General features: G+C 43.6%; 1 protein-coding gene across 4 annotated transcripts in view; it reads left to right on the forward strand.

The window, feature by feature from the left end:
* DYRK1A (dual specificity tyrosine phosphorylation regulated kinase 1A) overlaps positions 1 to 24,895 on the forward strand; it is a 2,602,610-nt gene that overhangs the window by 585,315 nt on the left and 1,992,400 nt on the right. Inside the window, exon 1 of one of the 4 annotated variants that reach the window (XM_044071435.1) lies at positions 16,698 to 16,716. The exons of the other annotated variants lie outside the window; for them this stretch is intronic. The gene's annotated coding sequence lies outside the window, so the exon portion shown is untranslated. Of the gene's footprint in view, positions 1 to 16,697; positions 16,717 to 24,895 lie in introns of those variants that run through there. 4 annotated transcript variants of the gene reach the window in all.

Raw genomic sequence — 24,895 nt, forward strand, 5'->3', positions numbered from 1 at the left:
ACAGTTAAAAAAACAGTATAAGCTTGTTTAAAATAAGCAAGAGAAGGTATTCCAAGTAAAAAAACAGAAGAAAATACTTAAATCTGGAAAGCAGTCTCTTTTCTCAGTTCTCTGCAGCAAGGACCACTCTGCAGGACCACATGGAGCTGTCTCCGAGTAGTATAGCCAGAAAAAAAAAACGCTCTGAGGCGGATTTTAAACAGGGAACTTGAAAAGAGCTAGAAATGGTCCAAAACAACCTCCTCTCTTTTCTCACCCCTTGCTAAAGCAATTCCTCAGAGGGGCCAAAAATTTAAGACCCCCCCAAGAGAGCCCCTACTCCAGCCTAGGACCTTATCTTTGTATTGGGAAAGCTCACTCTCCCTCCTTTTGAGCAAGCTGCAACTGCAGAGTTGAAATTCCTCTCTTGGAAAACAGCCTTCCTTCTAGCCATCACTTCAGCAAGAAGAGTGTCTGAATTACAGGCCCTCATGGCAGTGGAGCCCTTCATTATCTTCCATGCAGACAGGGTTTCCCTCAGGATCAATCCTTCCTTTATGCCCAAGGCGGGGTCTGCTGTGGCCCTTAATCAGTCCATTCATTTGCTTACCTTTTTCCCAAATCCTCAAAACAAAGGAGAATGAATACTGCACTCTTTCGACGTGCACAGACAACTTAGATTTTATTCGGACAGGGCTAAGCCTCTCAGAAAATCTGAACAGCTGCTAGTTGGCTTTGCTGCAAGGGCAGAGGGGAAGGCCATTTCAAAGCAAACAATTTCTAAGTGGATAGCCCATTGCATTCATTTCTGCTATAAGCACCATGGAAAACCTACGCATAGGGGATAGGATCACATTCCACCAGGGCTGCATCTACCTCTACAGCCTTTCTCAGAGGTGTCCCTACCAGGGACATCCTAGAAGCTGCTACCTGGAGCTCTGTACATACCTTCACCAAGCATTACCACATGCCTTTTTTTCTAAATCCAGAGCTGGTTTTGCCACTGCAGTTTTGCAAGGCTTAATAGCTGGCCCTAATGCTGTGTAACTTCCTTCTCTCTTCCTTATCTTTGGAATCTACCCAAATGTGATGACTGCAACAGTGAAACACAAGGAATGTTGTACAATTGTGTACACTTACCATAAATATAGATGTTGGAGTGTATTCACAGTTGCAGTCCTGGTTACCCTCCCTCCAGCCTCCTGACTTCTCTTAGCTCTACCTTTCCTTTTGTTTGGTGTATTTAAACTTTCTGGTGTATTTGCTTTTTGTTGGAGGGGTACCATAACATATATTTGCTTCCCATTGTGGGGGCACCTGACATCTGGGGCAAGAAAAACTGATGTAATGGCGTCGGCTGCATGTTTTATACCCCTGATGCCTGACATCATGGAAGAAGAGACAGCATCCGACGCAGGAATCCAAGACTTTGGTATTCAGGCCGGCTGAGGGCTACCTGCAGGCAGATATCCCAAATGTGATGACTGCAACAGTGAATACACTTGAACATCTACATTTATGGTAGGTGTACACAACTGTACTTTCCTCCACCTCAACAATTGAAGTCCATCTAGCTGCAATCTCTGACTTCCATATGGGGTTTGATGGCTCTTCTCTTATGTTACACAAACTCTGTGAAGCCTTTTTAAAGGGAGCCCTGATGTTAAGACCTCCATTTAAAGAACCCATTCCTCTCTGGGATCTAACCCTAGTTCTCCAGTCCCTTACTTTTTCTCCTTTTAAACCATCAGCTGCATGTGACTTAATGTCTGACTTGGAAAACTTTATTCTTAGTGGCTATTGCATCTTCCAGTAGAGTATCTGAACTTCAGGCCTTATCCTGCAAACCACCCTACATAATATTTCACAAAGACAAGGTCTTCCTTAGGATTAATCCATCCTTTTTACTGAAGGTAGTCTCATAATCTAATATCAATCAGACATTTCAACTACCTGTCTTTTCCCCTAATTTTTCCAATAAAGGGGAGTATTCTCTCCATTTATTAGATGTCCACAGACCGCTACGATTTTATCTTCACAGAACAAAGGATTTCAGAAAATCTGACCAACTGTTTTGTTGCCTTTTCCTCGCTTTCTTTAGGTAACCCAGTCTCAAAGGTTGCCCTGGCAAAATGGCTCAAAGATTCTTATTTATCTGTCAGTCAGAAGGGCTCTAACTTTCACGCCCAGTAAAATCCCACTCAACTAGACTGTTGGTAACTTCTGCAGTTGTTCATGCCAGGGCTTCTTTAGATCACATTTGTGCAGCAGGCATTTGTTTTTTTCCTACCTTTATCACTCATTACAAATTAGGTCAGGTCTGTAAGGGACAGGCATCATTCAGATCAGTGGTGCTTAGGAATATTCTTCTGTGAGACCTCCCAAGATTCAGGTAGCTAGGAACTCTTTCCCAAAGTCAAGGATTACGTGAAGATTGGTAAGACATAACTTCTTTATCTGTTGTTGTCATAACTTTCCATCGGTCTTTTCAATCTTAATTAATCCTTGACATTCCCTGCCTCCTTCCCCCAGTGTGAGACTTGGTAGATTGAATTTTTCCCAAACTGGCTTCATATTAGGGGCACACATCTGGTCTGTTCTTATTTGCTGTTTGTATGCCACTATTTTAGGCAAACTCGATCTGAGATAATTTAGGGAGGAGCATTATGGGTAAAGCCTAGCTCGAGAGTTTGGAAGGCGTAAGCTGAAATAAACGACTGAGTGTTCAGAGGCTTGAAACCGAGCCCACAGTCAAGGATTAGTAAAGACTGACAACACAGATGGAACATTATGGTAAAGACATAACTTCTTTTTCTTAACTAACATTAGGTCCATGTTGTCTGATTTTCGTACAGTTCAGGCTCCCTCCCACCTGCCCCCTTCCAAATTGTCACAAGTAGGATGTTCTTCGTGTTTCACTGTTGCAGTCATTACATTTGGGTAATCTGCTGACAGGTTGCCCTCAGTCGGCCTGAATTCCAAAGTTTTGGGTCCTGCGTCAGTTGCTGTCTTCTCTTCCATGACGTCAGGTCGTCAGGGGTATAACACATGCAGCCGATGCCATTTTCTTTAGTCTGTCTTGGCGCGCGGTGCCCGAAGCAGAAGCATTTTGCAAGTGCTGGTCGGCCGACTACTGAAATGTTCACGTTTGAGTTTCAGAACCAAAGTCTTCAATAAAGCTAATTACCCCATTGGGGAAACTTTTCTTGCTTTTTACCGATGTCAGAAAAAAGTTAATTGTATTACTTGTGGGAAGCAAATACCTCATAAGGATTTCCATTTATACTGTATTCCTTGCCTTGGCCCTGATCACAATGTGCCTGGCTATCGGTTTTTGTGCTAGATTTAACCAACGCACTATTAAGCGTCGGTATATTTTTGCATCTAAGTATTTTGGAAACAGATTTAACTACCCAGAGATGTCGTCGGATAGCAATCAGACTACCGGAGTACATAAAAAACGCAAAGAAAAGGACAGAGAAAGGCAGTTGAGATCAAAACCCGACGACAAAGCTTCTCCTAAGCCAGCCCCTGATACCCGCTACCTTAGAGTCGCAGGCCTCTACCGACACCCATGTGGAGTCCGGCATGCCGCAAGATACTCAAGGTATTGGACCGACGGATGTATCTCCCTCGGATGGGTCCGGAGCCGCTGAGCAGGCACCGGCATCTGGGGGTGTATTCAGACCTCAACATTTTTATATCAAACTGACGAAAGCTGCAAAACCAAAGGCAAAGACACCTTCTAAAACTAAAAAAAAATACGCCTGAGCCACGTGCATAGGCCTCTATGTCTAAAAAACAGATGATCAAAATGGCTGAAGACCTTATTACCTTGATCAGGGGTACCCATCCCCCTCCAGATAAGAGGCCTAGGCAAGACACTGACTATGAATCTTCAGATCAGGTTTCTATTTCTTCTGATTCCTCTTCTGATCAGGAATTATATCTTTACCTCCCTGTGAGGATTCTGATGCTAAGGAGTCTATTCCATCTGCATCTCCTCCTGAGGATTATTCATTTGGAGAAACCTTGCATACTTTGAGGGAGCATTTTCACTGGGAGAGTCAAGACTTCTCTGAATCAAAAAAGAGGCATAGGGATTTCCTCCTTCTCCCTCAGCACAAGCCTTTAGCCATTCCCCCTGTGTTAGACATTGTGGATGATGTTTTTTTCGGAGTCAAGCCTGACTCCTGACTTTTTACCTCCGGCTCCCAGTAAGCCTGACCGGTGTTACAGGGTCCCTGACTCTCATAAATTTTTATTTAGAAACCCTGCTGCTGATCCTGAAACTATTTCACAGGGTCCAAAGGGAGTTAAGGCCTCAACAGCAAAAAAACCCTACCCCCTCCGACAGAGATTCAAGGGCGCTGGACAGATAGGGAAAAAAAGGTTTATACATCTGCAACCTTTACAGTCAGGGCCTTAAACTGTCAGTTTAATATGATTAAGTACCAACAACGTTATGGGATTGCTGAAACAGAAAATGATGATTTCAGAATGTGCAGAAAATAAGGAATTGCAGGAATTATTGCATGCAGCTGAACAAGTTGGAAAGCATACTTTGCAATGTGGTTTTGATTCTTTAGAGGCCTCCTGCAGGGTCGCAGTTACTGGATCTGTGATTAGGAGGCATGCCTGGTTGAAGGAACAAAATTTGCCTGATCATGTTAAAGCGAAATTGCTAGATGCACCTTTATAGCATGATTCTCTGTTTGGTATTAAGGCAGAAGAGGTTTTAAAGAAAATGGAAGACAAAGCTAAGTCTATGCAAACTGTTACAGATTTCTTACAAGTGCAGCCACCTAGATTCAGTAGACACTGGCCTACAAAAAAATTTGTCCTTTCCTGTGTCAGACAGCGCTCAAAGGGGCAAATCCAGACGCCCTAAGGGTTCCAGGTACCAAGCTCAAGACTCATACAGGTCAAAGCAATGGGGCGCATCAACCTCCAAATCTGGAGGAGATAAAGCGCAAGCTTACAGAAAGCAATCCCAATGACTTCCCTCTGCCTACACCAAGCACTTATCTTTTGGCAGCACCCATAGGGGGAAAATTAGCACTTTTTGCTCAAAATTAGCAGTTAATAACCCAGGACAAGTGGGTGCTGAACATCGTATCACAGGGATACAAATTCCATTTCCACACTCTGCCAATGACAAATGGTTGGCCAGACCTGCCACAAAACCAATGGGCAGAGGCTCAGAAACAGGTTACGTCCCTCATGGATAATGGGGGCCATTCAGACAGTACCAGAACAGGAAAAAGGACAAGGTTTTTACTCCAAGACTGTTCTTGGTACCCAGAAAGGACAAGGCCTGGTGGCCAATACTGGATTTATCAATTTTGAACATATACCTGGACATTCCAAAATTCAAAATGCTCACTTTGCAACAGCTTCTGCCCATGCTGGGCAAGAATGCTTGGCTGGTGACTTTAGACTTGAGGCATACCTGCATGTCTCAAGACAGTCGTGCAGAAGATACGTCAGATTCAAGGCTGGCTTAATGCATTACCAATTCTCTGCACTGCCCTTTGGCTTATCTACTGCACCCAGGGTCTTTACAAAGTGCCTGGCACCAGTAATTGCATTTTGCAGACAAAGAAGTATTCAAATATATCCTTACTTGGACGACTGTCTCATTCAAGCAGAGAACAAGGACACTCTTTCACGACACCTGGCATTTGTGGAAAGGCTTCTAGCATGCCTAGGGTACACAATAAACAAAAAGAAATCACAACTGGTACCCTATCAAAAGATAGCATTCCTGGGTGCAAGCTTGCATACAACTGCCCAGATGGCTTACCTCACCCCAAGAAAATAAAGGCAACTGACTACTTACTTCAAACTGATGGCAACGAAAACCCAGTCCTGCAAGACAAATTCTGCAGGCTCAGGGCTTCATGGCATCCTGCATCCTACTAATTCCATATGCAAGACTACATATGAGGAAACTTCAATGGTACCTAAAAAGTTTATGGAGTCAACATTCACACAGTCTGGAAACAATGATTCCTCTCATCCCCTGCCTGCAACAGGAGTTTCTATGGTGGGCAAAGGCCTGTCACCAAAACATGGGACGGCCCTTCACTCTACTCCCTGCCAGCCAAACCTTAACAACAGACGCATCAGATTATGCCTGGAGGGCCCACATGGCAGGAAGATGTATTCAGGGCATATGGGCACCAAATCAAATGCATCTACATATCAACCAGAAAGAGATGCTAGCTGTTTGAAATGCCCTAACAGCCTTCAAGGACTTAATTCATCCAGGACAATTACTGATAAAGACGGACAACACCACAGTAATGTGGTATATGAACAAGCAAGGGGACACACACTCATACCCCCTTTGCAGATTAGCCATGGCACTGTGGGACACAGCTTTCACCTACCAAATAAATCTTCAAGCTCAATTCCTGCCAGGAAAACAGAACACTCTGGCAGACGACTTAAGCAGAAACCTTATGGATCCTCACTAATGGAAACTAAATCCACAAGTATTCAGCATGATAACAGAGAAATGGGGGAGCCCAGACATAGATCTGTTTGTCTCTCCTCAAAATTATCAATTGAAAAGATTCTGCACAAGGACTTATCACAGACAAGCATGGAAAGTAGACGCCCTATCCTTCAGTTGGAAAAACCTGTCAGTTTATGCCTTTCCTCCTCTGCCTCTTCTACCCAAGGTCCTCCTAAACGCCAGACAAGAGAAGCCAAAGATGATATTGATTGCCCCGGACTGGCCCTGCCAATACTGGTACCCAATCCTAAGGAACTTGTCTCAATACCCAGCTTGGATCTTGCCACAGACCACAACTACTGTCCCAGCAAAACAATCAGATCCTGAGCAATCAACTACAGACTCTGAACCTGGCGGCATGGCTAATCATGTAATCATATGAATGACACCTCTCGGTAAAGCTGTGATGGATGTCATTTTGGAAGCCAGAAGGCCTATTACTAGAAATTCTTATGCTGACATATGGAAGAGATTCTGTGCTTGGAATCGAGCACAAGGAACTGATGCAGCAGAACCACATATTCCTCAGATATTACAATACTTAACTGAGATGCTTGGCAAAGGCCTATCTTTTTCATCAATCAAAATCCATGCCTCTGCCATTTCGGCTCATTACAATACAGAGCCACCAATCTTTTCTCATCCTTTACTAAAGCAGTGTCTTAAGGGGAGCCAAAAACCTAAGGCCTCCTAGAAGATCACCATTACCTGCATGGGACCTCAGTTATGTGTTGGGATGCTCACCCTGCCTCCATTTGAACCAGCCGCTACTTCTGATATAAAGGTCTTATCATGGAAGACAGCTTTGCTACTAGCAATTACTTCAGCAAGAAGAGTTTCAGAGCTACAGGCCCTCATGGCTGTAGAGCCTTTTATCATATTTTACCCAGACAGGATGTCTCTGAGGACAAATCCTTCTTTTATGCCTAAGGTAGTTTCCAGTGTGGCTCTTAACCAAACAATTCATCTGCCAACTTTTTATCCAAATCCGCAGAACAAAGGGGAGAGAATTCTGCATTCCTTGGATGTACATAGACAGCTAAGATTCTACTTGACCAGGACTAAAGCTCTTAGAAAAACTGAGCAATTACTAGTGTCGTATGCTGCAGGATCAGAAGGAAAGGCTATTTCAAAGCAGACAGTTTCCAAGTGGATAACCCGCTGCATCTGTTTCTGCCACTTACACCATGGTAAACCTGTGCCCAAGGGCATTAGGTCTCATTCCACCAGAGCTGCAGCTACTTCAGCAGCCTTTCTCAGAGGAGTACCAACCAAAGACATTCTAGAGGCTGCTACTTGGAGTTCTGTTCACACCTTTACAAAACATTACCATTTGCCTCTCTATATTCTAAGTCCAGGGCAGACTTTGCCACTGCAGTGCTGCAGGGCCTTATAGCCTCACCTAATGCTGTTTAGCTCCAGCCTCCCAACCATAGCTTTGGGATTCTACCAAAATATATTGACTGCAACAGTGAAACACGAAGAACATAGTACAACTGTGTACACTTACCATAAATGTAGATGTTAGAGTGTATTCACTGTTGCAGTCCAGGTTACCCTCCCGCCATCCGCTTGTCATTCTACAGTTTATCTTTCCTTCTCTGTCTTCTACAACCTATATATATATATATATATATATATATATATATATATATATATACATATATATATATATATATATATATATATATATATATACACATATACACACACACACACACACACATATATATATATATATATATATATATATATATATATAGATGTAAATATTTATAATATTGCTACCTTTTTGGGGGCACCTGACATCGGGGGCAAGAAAAACTAAAGAAAATGGCGTCGGCTGCATGTTTTATACCCCTGATGATCTGACGTCATGGAAGAGAAGACAGCAACTGACGCAGGACCCAAGACTTTGGAATTCAGGCTGACTGAGGGCAACCTGCCAGCAGATTACCCAAATGTAATGACTGCAACAGTGAATGCACTCGAACATCTACATTTATGGTAAGTGTACACAACTGTACTTTTCTGTTAAGAGTTGTCTCTGACATACCCTGTCTCTGAGCAGTCTTTTCCTATGTTGATCAGGGTTTACATGATTGGTAGACATCAGGAGTTTGTTGTTAAAGGGGATGAAATTTGTCCCCACATGAATTCCGGTTTTGGCAGACCTTGTTCTGGAGGTTGAGCGTTTTTGCAAAAAAAAATTGCATTGAAAAGTGCTTTTTAGTAATAAGAAAATAATTCTACTGAAGTTTTAGAAATTGATTATTTGTATGAAAATGATTTGTATGACATTTATGTATATGATGATAACAGTGGTAATGATGAAGGTTTTAGTGCTTCCCAAGAAAATTTTGTCACTGGGTTGTTGTTGTCTTTCGGCTTTTCCCGGTTAGGGGTCGCCACAGCGGAACTCCGGTCAGCTAATGATTGGCAGTAGATTTTTACGTGCAGAGTTGCCAGCCCTGATGCACAACCTTCAATGAAGGTACGCCCTTTCACGCATGTCTCCACACAGAAGACGCTTTAGCTGAGAATCAAACAGGACAGTGTCTTACTGTGAGGCGACAACGCTACCGCAGCACCACCTTGGGAGATTATTTATATCCTCTGTTCCTAACATTAGTACGTTTGTGCCCCCTAAAACTTCTCTGGTAGTTAACAGTTTTGAAAGAGTATTATGCAGGTGAATCTGAATATAGGAAGTTTATTAAGTGGAATAGACAGCATAATTTGAATAGGAGGGAATGTTAGCCTTAAATGACCTTCATGAACTTAATAAGGATTATGTATTCACCCAAGCAAATAAGGGGCGTAAATGGGCGATTATGACCAAGGTTGGTTATAACAAAATAAGGGATTTGTTATCTGACAGTGATAATTATCAAAAATTGCTTTATATAACCATATGTCAGAATTCAACTCTGCTTTGTAAGAACTGTTGGAGATGGAGGAACTTTTAGGATTTTTGTCTGTTTCAGATGTCAAGAAGCTGCATATCCAACACCTCAGGGATGCTAGATTTTTTTCCATACCCAGAATTTGTAAAGATATGGTAAATCCGTCAGGAAGACCTATTGTATTGGGTATTAATGCTTATTTACAAAATGTAGGTAACTTTTTAGATACCCATTTAAAGACACATTTGGTTAAGATTCCTTCTCATATTTAAGAACACAAGTGCGTTTTCTAAAATTGCTGGGGGTTTGTAATGGCATAAAGATTTATATTGGGGTTGTGTGGATGTGAAAGCTCTATATACTAGCATCAGTAATAGGTGGGGTTTGGCAGCAGTGGAGAAAATGTTGGGAGAGGGTCCCCGCACGGCCTTTTTAATCCAGTTGTTGGAGTTTTCCCTTACACGCATTTATTTTGTTTTGGATAAGGAGATATTTTTGCAAAAGGGAGGGTATGGTGATGTGGGCTTCTTGTGCCCCCTTGTATGCTATTATTTTTTATGGCTTATTTTGAAAATTTATTTATGCCTCAGAATTTTTTTTTCTCAACAGGTAGTTATTTATAAGCGATATATAGACAATTTGATTTTTCTTTGTAAGGGGAGTGTGAGGAAATTCGATGGATTTATTGAAGTGCTGAGAAAGAATTTTTTTTGTCTAAAATTTGCATACAGGCTGCATAGACAGGTAATGCAGTTTCTTGATACGGAGTTGTATGTTGATAGTGATAATCTGGTACAATTTAGACCATACATGAAAAGTACAGCTGCGAATAATTTTCTTTGTGCAGACCGCATGCATCCCCCACTTTTATTGAAGTCATTACCTTATGGGGAATTGAAACCTACTTTAGTTCATATGTCCAAGAAATCACAGTTGGAAAGTGAGTTTTGTAAAGTCAAGAAAAAATTGCTAAGTAGGGGATATTGTCTGGATGTTATAAAAAAGGTTGAAGTGAAATTGATGGGGGTATTGAAGCAAGGCATGGGCAGAACCGTCCAAGGCACGTGGACCCACTCGGAGACCTTGTTGCACATCAATTCCCTAGAGATGAGGGTGGTGCTTTTAGCATTGCAAGCACTCCAGGCCCTTCTTCCCTTAGGGACAATTGCGATTCAAGTCGGACAACATGTCAGTAGTCTGGTATATCAACAAACAGGGGGGAACCAGATCCTATCCGCTATGTCGAGAGGCCATGACAGTTTGGGAATGGGCGATCGCCACCAACCGCTTTCTCATAGCAACGCACATTCTGGGTCGGTCGAACATTTTGGCAGACAGGCTGAGTCTAACTTTCCTCTCACCTTACGAGTGGTCTCTAAACCCGGGAGTAGCGAAGCAAATCTTCCTCAGGTGGGGTCAACCTTGCTGCGATCTATTCGCGTAACCTTCGAACGCAAGTGCAGCGAGTACTTCGCTCTGCTTCCCCCACCAGGGGAATCCCCCAGAGACGCTCTAGTCCATGTTTGGCCATCCAGTCTACTTTATGCTTATCCACCTCTTCCTCTCCTGATAAAATTCTTGCAGAAAGCTCGTCGGTTGGGGAGCAGAGTGATCCTCATAGCCCCATTCTGGCCTCGTCAAACGTGGTTCCCTTGCCTATGGTCTCATCTAGTCAATCCATGGATTTTGGATCCCATTCCGGATCTGATATCTCACCCCCTGGGGTTGACAACCCCAAACCTGGACAATCTCAAGCTCACAGCTTGGTTGATCCAGTTCCAATCATAGCTAGGACTCCCGGTACCTCCTCTTCCGTTAAAGCTATTTTAGTAGCCGCTCATAAACCTTCTACTAGAAAGGTCTACAAGAGCAAATGGAAACGTTTTTCGATCTGGGTGGAACATAGAAATTTGGATCCCTTTACAGCCCCGATACCAACTGTATTGGATTTTTTGTCATACTTATTTGATCAAGGTGCCAGCTCCTCCACCGTCAAAGTCCAGTTAGCAGCAATTTCACACTTTCACGTGGGAAATGATCTTGGTTCTTTAGCTTCTTCCAAATTCTGCAAGACCTTCGTAAAGGGTACCTTCCTGTTAAGGCCTCCTGTTAAGGATGCAGTCCCTCCGTGGGATTTAACTCTTGTTCTTCAGGCTCTTACTGGCCCTCCGTTTGAACCTGCAGCTTCGGTGGATCTAAAATATTTATCCTGGAAAACGGCCTTTCTCATTGCTATCACTTCGGCTAGAAGGGTTTCGGAGCTTCAAGCCCTTTGCGCCAAACCTCCATATCTGGTCTTTCATAAAGACAGAGTTTCCCTCAGGAACAGTCCCTCCTTCTTGCCTAAAGTTGCCTCTGAGTCCAACATTAATCAATCTACCAATTTACTGTTTTTTTCCCCCCAAATTATGACAACAAAGGTGAATACAAATTACATTCTTTGGACGTGCACAGACAATTGAGGTTCTCTTTACACAGGACTGCTGAACATAGGAAATCTGAGCAACTCCTTGTATCCTTTGCTAAACCCTTTTTGGGTAAACCTGTGTCAAAAGCTATAGTGTCCAGATGGATTTCACAATGTATACTTCTTGCATATAAGAGTTCTGGCCGACCAGAACCTGTCTGAGTTCACACCCATTCCACTCGATCGGTTTCCACGTCCTTGGATGACATTTGTTCAGCGGCCACTTGGGCTTCATCCCATACTTTTATTACCCATTACAAGCTGGATATAATTTCCAGAGGGAGGGTGTCCTTTGGCTCTGCAGTGCTCCGGAATATTCTTCCATGAGGACCTCCCAAGTTTTTTGGTAGCTGGGGACTCTGTCCCACAGGTTGATGAACAAATGAAGTTAACTACTTCAGATAAAGAAGTTATGTACTCACCATAACGTTCCATCTGAGTAGGTAACTTCATTTCTCAGCAACCAACCCCCCCCTCCATCCCCCTAACCTGTAGTTCGTCCTTTTAGGATCTTTGCGCTTCCTGTACCAGATGACATCAGGTTAGGATGTTTATTTGATCCTTTGGTTGTAGTATTCTATAATGCTAAAGCAAACTCGATCTGAGGACAGAGAGGGATGGCAGGGGGTTATGGGTAAGGGGGAGGAGCTTGGAGCTCGGATCTTAGATGAATAAAGTTGCCGGCTTGGATCCGATACCTGCAGGTTGCTGACAAATGAAGTTACCTACTCAGATGGAACGTTATGGTGAGTACATAACTTCTTTTTCTGCAACTTTGATTTTTCAGAATTTTGAATAGGCAGGCTCATATGTTAAGGTTTGTCCTAATTGTGAAAGTATGAGGAATGTTTTGTCTGCAGTTTCTTCTTGTGAGGAAAAATATGCTTTAATTTAAATTTTTCTATTCAAAATGGTGCTCAGTGTACACTTTTTATGACTCTTGCATGCTTCAAGGGCTATGGCCGCTTGCACTGCTTTTATGAGATTTGCTTGACTGCATTATCAGTACTTTCCAGATGATAAAAATGGGATTTTAAATTCTCCTTTGGGCAGAGATTTAGCTTTTGGCCCCTTTGCTGCTGAGGTCATCAAAAACTGAGTTGAAAGGTAACCTGATACAGGGAATTTCTCAAGGCTTTTCAGCCCTCCTTTTCCAAAGTTTCCAAGGGGTTGTCTAACAACTCATTCATTTTCAATAAGAAACAAAATAAACAGACTCCACAAAATGCAAGAAAACAGACATTTAAAAGGAGATGGCAAGCAGGTGCCAAGAGCAACTCTGGAAACTCCCCAAACCAAGGACAGTCCAGTAAACCAGAATGACTGAGACTGTAATCCCCCTCCACCCCCCGCCATCAACCACTTTTTTCTTCCAGAAAGTCTGAATGTCCACTTTTCTCTTTGGCAACAGATAATTTCAGATAAATGGGTTCTGAAGACAATTCGTCAAGGCTACAGATTGCAATGGGACAAAATTCCTCCTTTTTCATGTGGTAATTCTTCATCCTCCAGACCAGAGTCACTCTGTTTCCACCTGTCCATCGCATGCTGTCCCAAGGAGTGATAGAAGCGGTTCCTTCTTCCCAGGTGGGATAGGGGTTTTATTCAAGGATGTTTTATTGCCAAAAAAAGAAAATGTTTGGAGATCAGTTCCGGATCTTTGTTTCCTAAACCTGTTTGTGTTAATGACGGAATTCAAAATGATGTCTTAACCTGTTCTCTCCTTTTCCTCATCCAAGCTTCCTGGTAACATTAGATTTAAAAGATGTTTATCACATTCCTGTTCATCAAGGCTTCAGGCGTTTTTAAGCTTTTGTGTGAATGGATCACATTATTCTTTCTCTGCCTTACCCTTTGGAAAATTTACTGCACCAAGAGTGTTAACAAAGTATCTAGCTTCAGTTGTAGCTCATTGCAGGCTACAGGACATCCACATTTTTCCATGTTTAGACAACTTGCTTATCCTTGCAGAGTCTTTTTCAAGTGTTAGGAATCTCACTCTTGTTTGAGAGCTCTCTTATAGTAAGCGGGATTAAATTTCTGGGATGCCAATGGGAGATAACAGTTCAAAGAGCTTTTCTTCTATAGGAAAAAAAATAGCTCTACATGTAGATCTATTTCTGTGGGGTTTCCACTCAGACCTCGGTCACTGCGAGGGAATACCTCTAGATTTTGGATCTCATGTCTTCTATGATTCTCATGATAACCACATGTCAAGACTCCACTTGAGAAAGATGGTGATATCTTAAGTCCGTTTGGTCCCAGCACCAACACCCCTTGTCTTTTCAGATCCTGGTGCTGGGGTTTGTCAGAAGAGACATCACTTGGTACGAGTTCCAAAGCAGTCAGTCACTACAGACACCTCTGACTTCACTTGGGATGCAGTTTTAGGAGGGATAAAAGTGCAGGGTGTGTGGGACACCAAAGACAGAGACAAGCACATAAATGTAAAAGAGATCATCTTTGGTCCTGGGGATCTCTTCAGGTTGTTACAGACAATACACAGTTGTGTAGTACATTAACAAGCAAAGGAAAACATAGTACATTAACAAACAAGGGAGAACCAGGTTTTATTCACTCTGCAGACTAGCCATGTTATCCTGGGGTATAACTTCATGGCACAATCTAATTCTACATGTATTGTACATTCTGTCAGAACAAAATTGTGTGGCAGATAAGCTAAGCAGGACAAGGATAAGACCCTTGTGAAAGGAAACTAGGTCACAGGGTCTTCCAAGATTTGATCCATCTTTGGGGAGTTCCTCAAGTAACTTCTGTCTGAACAAACACCTGGCAGGCTTCTACTGTGACTATGCAAAAAGGCCTGCAAGACAGATGCCTTTTCTCTTTCTTGGACAGGAATGTTCTTGTATGCTCTTCTACCTTTCCTCTAATCTCCAGGGTATTTCTGAAGATTCAGAAGGAATCCCCCAAGATAATTGTGGAGACTCCCTTCTGGCCCAGGCAACAGCAGTTCTCTATTCTTTTGGAAATGCCCAGGTGCAATTACCACAAGCTTCCTCACAAACTGGATACTTTTCAAACAAGAACAGGAGTGTTGGATACACCTCAACACCAGTCAACTTCAGTTGACTGCTTGGATGATATGGTCTTAATTCCTTTTTGGTATCTGTTTACTGAGAATGTGCAGCAGGCACTGATGGAGGCAAGAAAGCCTTCTACAAGAAAATCATATGTAGTATCAAATGGAAAAGGTCTTCTAGCTGGTGGCAACAACATAACCAGCACCCATTCGTGGCTAGTTGTTCTCTGGTTTTACAATATTTATGAGTTACTGTCTTATGGCTTTTTTACTCCTCTATCAAGGTTCATTTATCTGCCATTTCAGCATGTCTGCCAATGGCTTCCCTTTTCCAGTGCGTTCTCATGTGAAAATGTTTTGAAAGGGATTTTGTGTAAGAGATCTCCCAGGAAATCTGGTGGCCCTTGTTTGAGATCTTAATTTTGTGTTAGAGAAGCTAAAACCTGCTGAATTTGAACCACCTAACCTGGCTGACTTGAGGTTCTTAACATGGAAAACAGTTTTATTGATCACTCTCACCTTTGCAACAGGAGTATCTTGAGTTGCAAGCTCTTATGGTGAATCAACCCTATTACATTTTCCACAGGGACAAGGTTTCTTTGCAAACTAATTTTTTTTGTACACCTACAGTGGCATTGAGTTTACTTAAACGATCCAACTCTGTTTTCCTACTTGACCCCAAAAGTGAGGGAGAAAGGATAACTCCATACCTTGGATGTTCACAGACAGCTCTTAATATCCTTTCTTGACCAACTTCCAATCATTTGTTAATTTTTCGTGAAGGCAAGAAGGGTGCAGCCTTTTTCAAGCCAGATTATTTCCAAAGGCTCCTTATTGAAATGTTGACACTTGAAAATGTGAAGGACCGACAAACCAAAAAAAAATGGGACCATAAATCCAGAAAAGTGAATCGCGATGGTTGCTGTTCTCCTTTAAGCTTCTTTTTTTCTTGGGGCAAGCACCTCTGCATTGCTCCCCAATGTGGGGGCAAGCCTCCTAAACTTGTATATACCAACTCTAAGATTGCTAAGAAATGGCAGTCTCTGACTTAGTATAGGCATGTCCTTTTTTTTGTGTGTGTGGCCTTTCATTCTTCGTGTTTTGGGACTCGCTGTAGCTGGTCCCAACATTTCAAATGGTTACCATTTCCAAATAAGGCCATTACTGTTATACTCACCACAACAAAACTATTCCGTGCAGGGTCAAGGCCCACTTTACTAGGACTTTGACTTCATATATGGCTTTTTGGAAGGGGTTAGATTCTGTAAGTGCTCTATAAGCTGTAACCTAGCACTGTGTGCATACTTTTATAAAGCACTATAAGCTTGATTATCCTTCAGTAAGCCTAGATCACGCTCTGCAAGGACCATTCTCCAGGGGCTTCTGGACTTTTTTCCTTCCATCTCTTCCAGTTGTAGTAAGATAAGGTACTGTACCCATATAGCTAAAACTACTGTGGGAGTGATCGATATGGTGAACATAGTTATGTAAGCAAATTTACCATAACAGTAGACTCGTAAATGATAACTGCTGCAGTAACTGCTCCTTCCCTCTATCCTCTTTGTTTTTTGGTGTGCTGTTAATGCCATACTGTGGTTATTTATTTTTTGTTCCTATTATTGTACTTTCAGGGCTTAGCCTCACTCTCACAGGAAAGTTCTGAACAGGTTGGCGCAAAGACTTGCCTTTTAAGTTAGCGCATCTTGAGGTTCTTGACATTTTGGGGTGTGTTGAAGGTGCTATGAAGGTTTGGAAGCTAGGCCAACTGTTATATTCTTGGCGAATATAACCCATATAGGTAAGGCTACTGCAGCAGTGATCATTTGAACATCTACCGTTCTGATTGTTTATTTACACAACTGTACTTCCTTTGGCTTTGTGCTTTGGGAGAGCATGTTGGTTTATTTTTGCCTTGCAGCTTGTTATACTGAAGCTTGCTTGTCAGATTCTGCCTAAATGGAGGTGGGACTTAACTGTGCTTATTTTGTGGGACGCACTGTTAGTATCAACACTTTGCTGCGTGTCTTAGAGTACAAGTCCATTTCATAAATTATGCACATGATATTGTTTTATTTGTCTCATCTGCGGTGGTGCAGCGGTAGCATTGTTACCTCACAGCAAGAGGTTCTCCCGTTCGATTCTCGGCTGGAGGGCGGAGAGTGCCTTCTGTGTGGAGTCTGCATGTCCTCCCCGCGGTTGGGTGGGCGCTCGAAAGACATGCGTAATGGGCGTGCCTTTGTTGAAGGTTGAACGTCGAGCTGACACCGTGGCGTTCGTCAAAATCTACTGCCAATAATTAGCGGTCCGGAGTTCCGCTGTGGCGACCCCTAACCGGGAAAAGCCAAAAGACAACAACAACATATTGATGTCCTTCAAGGATGCATCTGCAGTCCTTACAAATGGGTTGTCCTGTCGTCAGGCAGCCCTTCGGTCGGCCGGATTCCAAAGTCTGGGTCTGGCTTCGGCTGGTGTCGCGCTTCACCCAATGTCATAGCTGCAGTTCTTCGGGTATAAAGGCATCAGCCGACGCCATTTTCCCCAGTCTTTCTTGCCGTGTGGCGCCCGAAGCAGAAGCTGTTCGCAAGTGCCGGTCGGTCAGAACCAGAGATTACTACTACCGAATACTACTTCGAGGACTTCTAAAAAGCTAAGTACCCCGTTGGGGACTCTTTCTTGCCTCAGCCGATGTCAGAAAAAGTGAATAACTGTTTAACTTGTGGGAAACAAATACCTCATAAAGATTTCCACTCTTACTGCTTACCTTGTTTAGGCCCAGATCACGACGTAGCAGCTTGTCTAGCCTGTGCTTCTTTTAACTGACGGACGCTTAGACGTCGGTCGGAATTTGCAGAGCAGTTTTTCGGCTCTGATTTTGCTTATATTATGCCGTCGGATCCTCCGACTTCACAAATAACCAAAAAATGCAGGGAAAAGGACCGACACTCGCGGTCCGCGGTTTCGGCCGAAACCGCGGTTAAGCCAACCACGAGTGTCTCTGTTTCGGCTGAAACCGAGCAAGCGGTTCTTCCCCCAGCCGAAAACATGCCTTCTACCGAGGCCTCTTCTAACCTGGTGGAATCGGCTTCTGAAATCCAACCTGCAGTTGCGGTTTCTCAGGAATTATCAGACACTATTCCCTTGGATATTTCAACCCCTGCACGTGGAGCTGCTAGGCCTCCTGCAGCCATGTCTATTAAGGCCTTTGCCAGGGCTAAAGCAGCTAAAGCTTCAAAAACTGTGCCTGTTAAGCCCCCCTCTCACAGGCCCAGCGCCAGTTCCCATATGCTTTCTTTGGCAGAGGATCTCATTTCTTTAATTCGTGGATCCCAGCCTCATCCAGACAGGACCACTCATCCACCTCCAGAGAAGAGGCCTAGAGCAGAGCCCCCAGAGCCAGTATCCACAGATGATTCCTCTGATGACTCAGAACATACAGACCCTGCTGAGGCTCCTTATTCCCCTTACGAAGACTCTGATGCTGAAGAGTCCATTCCTTCAGCCTCTCCACCTGAGGAATTTTCCTTTGGGGAAACCTTGCATGCTATGAGGGAACAATTTCAGTGGCAGGGCCAAGATTTCTCAGACTCCAGAAAAGGCTTAGAACCTTTTTACATTTGCCACAGCATAGGCCTTTAGCTATACCTCCAGTTCTTTCTGTTGTAGATGATGCATTTAATGATGCTTGCACTGCCCCTGATTCATTACCTCCGGCCCCTGCTAAGCCCGATAGGTTCTACAGGGTCCCGGACACTCATCACCATTTATACAAGGCTCCTTTTGCAGATCCAGAGACTATCTCCCAGGGGCCTAAGGCTGTAGCAACTACATCTGCTAAAAACCCCCTCCCCTCTGAAAGGGAATCCAGGTCCTTAGAGAGATGGGGTAAAAAAGTTTACACTTCTGCTACTCTGTGAGCTAGGGCTTTGAACTGTCAATTTCATATGATTCAATATCAAGAGTTTATGCTAGACCAGTTAACTAAGAAACTGTCCTGTGAAGAATCTTTAGATAAGAAGTATGTTCAGGAAATTGTACATAACATACAGCAGGTTAGTAACCATTCTTTAAAATGTGGCTAGGATGCACTGGAGGCTTCCTTTAGATCAGCCATGACTGGCACAGTTATCAGGAGACATGCATGGTTGAAAGAGCAGGCATTACCAGACCATGTCAAATCAAAGCTTTTAGATGCACCCATGGACAAAGTCAATTTATTTGGTTCTCCTGCACAGCAGGTACTGAAAAAGATGGAAGAGAAGGCGAAATCTGTACAAACAGTGAAAGATTTCTTACAGGTTCAACCTCCAAGGTTTAGCAGGAACTGGCCCTCCAAGAATTGGTCCTTTCCGGACTCCTCTAAGACACAGAGAGGCAGGAATAGGCGTTCAAGAGGCAGAAACCAATCCAGGGGTGCCTACAGGGGACGCCAGTGGCAGGGAAACAACCAGCGAGGCACAGATGCAGCCACCACCACTACAACAACACAATCACAGTGACTTGGCTGTGGCACCGCCTACCAGGGAACAACTGGAAGCACCCTTAGGCGGAAAGCTAACCTTATTTTCAAAGAACTGGCATTGCATCACAAGGGAAAAATGGATTTTGCAAACTATAGACCAGGGTTACAGGTTCCATTTCCATACTCTACCAGGAAATAGAGGAATGCCAAACCTACCACCTACTCAAAGGGCAGAAGCTCTAAAGCAAATATCTCAATTATTAAGAATGAGAGCTGTGGAAAAGGTACCATCTATGGAACAAGGAAAGGGATTTTACTCCAGACTCTTCCTGGTACCAAGAAAAGAGAGCAAATGGAGGCCTATTCTCGACCTGTCTGCTTTAAACACATTCCTCATTGTTCCAAAATTCAAAATGCTGACCCTACAGCAGCTTCTTCCCATGCTGGGCAAGGAGTCTTGGCTGGTAACTCTAGATCTCAAGGAGGCATACCTGCACGTCCCCATACGACCAATTTGCAGAAGATACCTCAGATTTCTTGCAGGATCAGAGCATTATCAATTCTCAGCATTGCCCTTTGGCTTATCTACTGCGCCCAGAGTGTTCACGAAATGCCTGGCATCAGTAATTGCTCATTGCAGACTTCAGGGAATCCAAATTTACCCCTACCTGGACGACTGCCTGATACAAGCGGACAACAAAACCAAGCTAACAGAAGACTTACAAAGAGTCATTTACCTGCTGCAAGCCCTGGGATATACAGTCAATATAAAAAAGTCAAGGCTGATTCCATCCCAAAGAATAACCTTTCTGGGTGCAGAGCTGGACACATCAAAACAAATGGCATTCCTAACTGCAGAAAAGAAAGAGCAACTACCTCTCTACTTCTTGGCATTAACAAAGCAGAACCATCTAACTGCAAGAAAAGTACTGCAAGCCCTAGGCTTCATGGCATCCTGCATAATTCTGGTCCCTCATGCCAGACTGCATATGAGAAAACTACAGTGGTACCTAAAGAATTTGTGGTCTCAACACAAGCACAGCCTAGAAACCAAAATTCCAATAATCCCATGCCTGAAGCAAGAGTTCCTATGGTGGACTCAGGCCTGTCAATCAAACACAGGATTGCCCTTCTGCAACAGTCAACCAAGCCAAACCATCACGACAGATGCCTCAGACCTCGGTTGGGGCACACATGCTGGACAAGTGCATACAAGGCTTATGGACTCAAGACCAGCTGCGCCTGCACATAAATCTAAAGGAAATGCTGGCAGTAAAATTGGCAATCCAGTCATTCAGACCATTTCTCCAAGAAGGTCAGTTGATGATAAGGACAGACAACACCACAGTTATGTGGTACATCAACAAACAGGGAGGCACACATTCATACCCTCTATGCCGGCTGGCACTGGACCTATGGGATGTGGCTCTGAGCTACAACATTCAGTTACAAGCAATTTTTGTACCGGGAAAAGAAAACATTCTAGCAGACATATTGAGCAGAACTACCACGGATGCCCACGAATGGATGCTGCATCCGGACATCTTCAAAGCCATCACAAGAGAATGGGGATTACCACAAATAGACTTATTTGCATCCCCACTCAATCACCAGCTAAAGAAATTCTGCACAAGGACGTACCACCCACTTGCTTGGAAGGTGGACTCCCTATCTTTCAGTTGGAAAAACCTGACAGCATATGCATTCCCTCCACTTCCTTTGATGCACAAGGTGCTCTTGAAGATCAAAGAGGAACGTCCAAGGATCATTCTGATAGCTCCACACTGGCCAAGGCAACATTGGTACCCATTACTGAGGAGCATGTCTCGGGAACAAATATGGACACTACCCCTGATCCCATTGCTGTTAACACAGAACAACTACAACATCCTGCATCCAAACCTGAAAACTCTGCAGCTAACTGCCTGGAACATTACATAAGAACAATTAACCCAAATTTATCCCAAAGGGTTAAAGACATAATCCTTGAGGCTCGTAGACCTTCCACAAGAAAGAATTATGCAGCAAAATGGAAAAGATATTTCATTTGGAGTACTGCAAAGGGAGAAGATGTGACACTGGAACTGACCAGCTTCTGGTAGCATATGCAACAGGAAAGGAAGGAAAACCAAAAAACAAACAATCTCCAAATGGATAGGAAATTGCATTAGATTTTTTTACTCCTACCATGGAAAGAAAACTCCAGAGAACATCAGGCCTCACTCCACAAGGGCTACAGCCACTACCACAGCTTTCTTACGAGGAGTGGCTACCAAGGACATTATAGAGGCTGCTACTTGGACCTCCGTGAATACATTTGCCAAGCATTACAATTTACCTTTATACTCTAGATCCCGAGCAGGTTTTGCCACTGCTGTTTTGCAAGGGATCCTAACTACACCATAATCTCTTTTTTCCTCCTCCCCTAGTTTAGCTATGGTATTCTACCCATTTGTAAGGACTGCAGATGCATCCTTGAAGGACATAGTACAGTTTTGTACCTACCATAAATGTAGATGTCCGATAGGAATGCATCTGCAGTCAGGATTACCCACCCACCTTCCCTCTGTGGTACTCCTAGGGTATTTGCCATCCTTCAGCTAGCTTGGGGGGATCTATTATGGTGTATTTGTTTGTATATATGTACATACATGCTTATTTTATGTGTTTGCTCTCTACTATTTGGAAACATTGGCATTTATCCAAATTTAGCCATCCAAGAGGGCACCTGGCATCTGGGGCAAGAAACACTGAGGAAAATAGTGTCGGCTGATGCCTTTATACCCGAAGAACTGCAGCTATGACGTCGGGTGAAGCGCGACACCAGCCGAAGCCAGACCCAGACTTTGGAATCCGGCCGACCGAAGGGCTGCCTGACGACAGGACAACCCATTTGTAAGGACTGCAGATGCATTCCTATCGGACATCTACATTTATGGTAGGTACAAAACTGTACTTTTTATTTGTATGTCCCTTGTTTCTCTTCGTGTTCACTTGTCTTTCATTTGTGCTAGCGATAATTAATTAACTCTAAACTGCTGAATACCTGGGACCCCTCTTGTTCGGCATTTATTTCTCAGATGTGAAAGCAAACATGGGAGGGTTGTGGCTGACAAAGTTCGCAGATGACTGCAAACTAGGCGCCATAGTCGATACACCAGCTGACACATACATCCTACAGAAAGGCCTCACTGAAACGGACAACTGGTGCCGGAGTCATGGCCTTAAACTAAATGCCAAAAAATGTATAGTCATCCCCTTTGGGAAAAATAAAGTACCCACAAATTATCACATAGACAGTAACCCACTGAGCACGGAAAAAGTAATCAGAGACCTGGGGACCCAAGTCTATAGTGACCTCTCATTTGACACCCACGTTGCCAAAGTGGTTAGAAAGACTTTTTACCTTGCCCACCTTATCATGAAGGGATTCACATCGAGATCAAAGGAGGTCATTGTACCCCTATACTCCTCCCTTATCAGGCCCATGATTGAGTACAATGCCCCATTTGGTATGTACCTCACCCGGCACTTGCAACAGCTAGAGAGACCCCAAAAGTACCTCACCAAGAGGATCAAGGGTCTCCAACATATGTCATATGCTGCCAGACTAAAGAAACTCCAGCTCTATTCAGTAGCATACCGCCTACTCAGAGGTGATCTGTGCCTGATGTACAAGGCCATGTCCAATCAGGAATTGATGGACATGCTCCACCTCAAAAAATCCAAATCCATCAGAACCACAAGAGCTAAAGATTTAAACCTCAGCACAAATATGAATAGGACATGCTGGAGGGACTGATTCATAACTCAGAGGCTTCCCATACTGTGGAACAGAATCCCAATTCATATTAGGCAGAGCCCCTCACTGACTCTCTTCAAGAGAAATCTTGACGAGTGGATGGGAGATCGTAGGTTTATCCCAGGGGTCATCTCTGTGTCACTACTAGACAGAGGCACAGTAAACTAATTCTATTATGTAAGGGGGTCTTCACTGTGTCACTACTAGACAGAGGCACAGTATTCTAAATGTATTCTGTACACTTTTGTACCATTACATGGGGTGGCGAAAGCCACATCACTATGGCTAGGCTTATAAATGCCCCAGGGCAGATAGCCTAGTACTAAACTACTAAACTATGAAACTATGAAAGAGAATATTACAGAGAGAAATGGAAAATACGTAAATTCATTTTTATTGCATGGTTTCTAGCTGACATTGGGGAAAACTTGCCTTTCAAGCTGGCCAGCACTTCTGTGTGGCACTTTACAGAGGCAGTTATTTAATTCGTCAGTCCCTTGTTTTTGCATTCAATCTGGACTTAGTTCTGCTGTGGAAACTTCCTATTTGTACTGTGGTCAAATAGCAAGTTTGACCGTCTTCACAGTTAGCCAGCAGTGAAGCATTGCTACAATATAAAGAGTACTACACATTACACTGTATGCAACAGTGCTGTATGTTTTTTTTTCTTTCATATTGTGCTGATCTGTCTGTTGTATTTAAAACTCCAAGTTTATAGGTTACAGTACAGAGATGGCCAGTGTTATATACCTAAAAGGAGTCAGTGTGAACCAGTGTCAGGTGCTACTGCTATGTGTTCTATGTTCTGTCTTCTCCAGGAACGTGACAATATGTATTGCCTCAGCAATTGTCAATTCAACTTTAGATTTCCACTTCTAGTCTGATTTTTACTAATACTGTTCTGTTTGATTAATGTATGTATATATCATCAATGTCCTTCTATTCCTATGTTGCAGTATTCGTACTGTGGGATTTTCCGCCTTAGGCGACCCGAAGTCTGCTCCTTTACAAAACCTTAAGCCTGGCTGCTGTAGGTGCCTGGGACGTCATACGCAGGGCCATAAATCAGGGACTGTAAATGTGACATCTGCACACACAGACCTCAGAAAATTTCAGCCACAGACTACATTACTTCGACCCCTTCGCTTCTACAACCAAAGACTTCTAAAGGTAAGTACACCATTGGGGATTTTTCTCTTGCGTACACTTGAGTTTGCTTGCTGTAGATTCCCCTATAGCCGATGTCTGAGAAAAAGAAAAAATGTAACTGCGGGCGTCAGATACCGCACAAACACTCTCACGACCAGTGTGTGTTTGGCTTGAGAAAGGAGCACGACCATAAGGCCTGCCCTATTTGTCCGTCCTTCATGCCAAAGACCCTCTGCAGCTGACTAGTGGTGCTTAATTTGTATTTGGAGAATCAAAGACTAAAACGCCTCACTCTCAGGATGGATCCCGTGTTGGCTGCCCAAGCCGAACAACTGTGGAAGGAAGGCCAAGGTTTCCAGGTCTTCTCCCAATGCCACTCCGCCATCAGATGTCCCGCCGACTACCAATGTAGGGGTCGAGGGATACCCGATTACTCCATCAGCTTCGACGGTACCTCTGGAAGAGGCCTTTTCGACAGCCACGGAAAGCACGTCTGTGGAGTTAACCCAGACGCCGAGGGGGAACCAACACTTGGTTGGCTGACCGAGATTTCTGCTGCGCCAGCCC

The sequence above is a fragment of the Protopterus annectens genome, chromosome 5.part0 (genome assembly GCF_019279795.1).
Source record: "Protopterus annectens isolate FY-2018-M chromosome 5.part0, PAN1.0, whole genome shotgun sequence".
NCBI lineage: Eukaryota > Metazoa > Chordata > Ceratodontiformes > Protopteridae > Protopterus > Protopterus annectens.